The following is a 3,285-nucleotide window of genomic DNA, read 5'->3' as shown; positions in this document are numbered from 1 at the left end:
CTGACTTCTGTGGTAGAGAATTCCACAGGTTCACCGCTCTCTGGATGAAGTAATTCCTCCTCATCTCTGTCCTAAATGGCTTACCCCTTGTCCTTAGGCTGTGACCCCTGGTTCTGGAATCCCCAGCCATTGGGAACATCCTTACTGCATCTAGTCTGTCTAGTCCTGTTAGTATTTTATAAGTAGCAATGAGATCACCTCTCATTCTTCTAAACTCCAGCGAGTATAAGACCAATCGACCCAATCTCTCCTCATATGTCATTCCTGCCATCCCAGGTATCAGTCTGGTGAATCTTCACTACTCTCACTCCATGGCAAGAGCATCCTTCCTCAGATAAGGTGACCAAAACTGCACACAATGCTCAAGATGTGCTCTCACCAAGGCCCTGTACAAATGCAGCAAGACATCCTTGTTCCTGTACTCGAACCCTCTCGCTACGATGGCCAACATACCTTTTGCCTTCTTAACCGCCTGCTGCACCTGCATGCTTACCTTCAGCGACTGGTGCACAAGGACACCCAGGTCTAGTTGCACTTCCCCTTCTCCCAATCTATTGACGTTCAGATAATAATCTGCCTTCCTGTTTATGCCACCAAAGTGGACAACCTCGCATTTATCCACATTATACTGGATCGGACATGCTTCTTCCCAATCACCCAACCTGTCCAAATCATACTGGAGTTTCTCGGCATCCTCCTCACAGCACACATGCCCACCCAGCTTTGTGTCATCTGCAAACTTGGAGATATTACATCTAGTTCCCTCGTCTAGATCATTAATATATATTGTAAATAACTGGGGTCCTAGCACCGATCCCTGTGGTACCCCACTAGTCACTGCCTGCCACTCGGAAAAAGACCCGTTTATTCCAACTCTTTGCTTCCTGTCTGCCAACCAGTTAACTATCCAAGTCAGTAGCTTGCACCCAATCCCATGTGCCTTAACTTTACACGCTAATCTCTTGTGTGGGACCTTCTCAAAAGCCTTCTGAATGTCCAAATACACCACATCCACATAGCATTTCCCCCACTACCGATGTCAGGCTTACCGGTCTATAATTCCCCACTTTCTCTCTACCACCTTTTTTGAATAGTGGGGTAACATTAGCTACCCTCCAATCCATGGGAACTGTTCCAGAGTCTATCGAATTTTGGAAGATGACCAGCAATGCATCTACTATTTCTAGGGCCACTTCCTTAAGTACACTAGGATGTAGATTATCAGTCCCTGGGGATTTATCCATTCCATTCTATTCCATTCTCCCAGTTTATCTGTCTCTGTTGCATCTGTTCTGATGAGGCCACCTTCCATACCAGTGCTTCCGGTATGTCTTACATTTTCCTCAACTGAGGATCACCCTCTACCATGGTTGACATGACACTCGACCGAGTCTGTTCCATTTCCCGCACGGCAGCTCTCACCCCTTCCGCTCACTCCCAGAAACATAATAGGGCTCCCCCCTTGCCCTCACCTTTCACCCCACCCGCCTCCACATTCAACGAATCATCCTGCGCCATTTCCACCACCTCCAGCATGATCCCACCATCAAACACATCTTCCCCTCCTCCCTTTCAGCATTTCGAAGGGACCGCTCCCTCCATGACAGCCTGGTCCACTCCTCTATCACCCCAACACCCCTTCTCCTTTGCCCCGCACCATCCCATGCAAGTGCAGCAGATTCAACACCTGCCCTTTTTACCTCCTTCCTTCCCATCGCCCAGGGCACCAAACATTCCTTCCAGGTGAATCAGCGATTACATGCACTTCTTACAATTTAGTATGATGTATTCGCTGAATCTACATTGTGACACCAAATGGAGATTGGGTGACCGCTTTGCAGAACAGTCGGCAAGTGTGACCCAGAGCTTCCGGTCAACTGTCACTATAATTGTCTGCTCCACTCCCTTTCTGATCTCTCCTTCCTTGGCCTGTTACACTGTTCCAATGAAGCTCTATGTAAGCTCGAGGAACAGCACCTCATCTTTCTGTTAGGCACTTTACAGCCTTCTGGACTTAACACCGAGTTCAACAATTTCAGACGATAAATTGGCCCCTGTATTTCTTTTATTTTCTTAATTGGTTCTCATGTTTCCTCACATGACAGTTGTTAATGTTTCTGCCATAATCATTCACACCTCATCTTGAGCCATCTGTTATTCGTTAACTTGTCCTATTACCTCTCCTATTGCCTTGCACAATCATCCCTTTTGTAAGTCAATCTCTCCTGCCTCCCATTCTATCACAGACATTTCCTTTGTTCTTATCTCGCCTCCACCCACCGCTGCTTAAAAATCCCTCTTCCCTAACCTTTTCCAGTTCTGACGAAGGGTTCGACCTTAAAGTTTAACTCTGTTTCGCCCTCGCTCGATGCTGCCTGACCTGCTGAGTGTTTCCAGCATTCTCTGCTGTTATTGAAATGAACACAATGACGGAGTTTAATCACTCATTATTAGGATTTGTTTAGTGCATATTTGTGTGGCTGCGTGGCCTAATGGATAAGGTGTTTGACTTCAGTGTAAGTTCTGATGCCATCAGAAGATTGCAGGTTCGATTCCTGTCGTGGTTATTTTACACACTTTTTAATTCATGTTCAACTTTAGAAAACCAAACCGCTTTTCCACTCTTTTCCTTCCAAACATTGCAGGGTTCTTTATTAAATGGAATCTTTACATGTTGTCTTATGTGCAAATTTCTCACTGATCTTTGCAAATAGCTTCAAACAAATCCACAATTTCTAATTGATAATAAATTAGTGTTTCCAATTGGAACAACAGCTTTGGGTTATTCAGTGTAATAACGTGCAGTGGAGGGAATTCTGATCAGTTTCGGGGCCAGTGAACCGATTAAATAAAATAAAGAATTTGCTGTAGAATCGCTGCGAGCAGGGTTTGAACCTGCGTGGGGAAACCCCCATTAGATTTACAAGTCCAACACCTTAACCACTCGGCCATCACAGCTGTGCAAATTCAACCTTTCAACAGTGAAATTACCTGTGCAAACTATTAGACAACTGCCCTGCACAATATAAATGGAAGGAAGTTGTGTGACAGCTGTACAGAGGCCTGGTTAGGCCACTGTGTACAGTTCTGCGCACTGCACATTAGAATGGAAAAATTGGCCTTGGAGGGAGTGCGGTGCAGATTCACGCGTGTGTTACCAGGGTTCCAATGGTTAGACTATGAGCAGAGATCACATAAACTAGGCTTGTGTACCCTGGAATATTGAAGATTAAGGGCAGAGATCATAGAAATACAGAAATTTACGCCAGAGAAGGAGGCCATTCG

General features: G+C 45.5%; 1 non-coding gene across 1 annotated transcript; it reads right to left on the bottom strand.

The window, feature by feature from the left end:
- Positions 1 to 2,874: 2,874 nt before the first annotated feature.
- trnat-ugu (transfer RNA threonine (anticodon UGU)) lies at positions 2,875 to 2,958 on the bottom strand. Its single transcript has one exon. It is a non-coding gene; the product is annotated as a tRNA-Thr (tRNA).
- Between the last annotated feature and the right edge of the window lie 327 nt (positions 2,959 to 3,285).

The sequence above is a fragment of the Somniosus microcephalus genome, unplaced genomic scaffold, assembly GCF_052327205.1.
Source record: "Somniosus microcephalus isolate GS21.2 unplaced genomic scaffold, FLI_Smic_1.0 unresolved_chr8, whole genome shotgun sequence".
In the NCBI taxonomy this organism is placed as follows: Eukaryota; Metazoa; Chordata; class Chondrichthyes; order Squaliformes; family Somniosidae; genus Somniosus; species Somniosus microcephalus.
The sequence above is the reverse complement of the archived record's forward strand: the minus strand, read 5'-3'. Positions and strand labels throughout refer to the sequence as shown.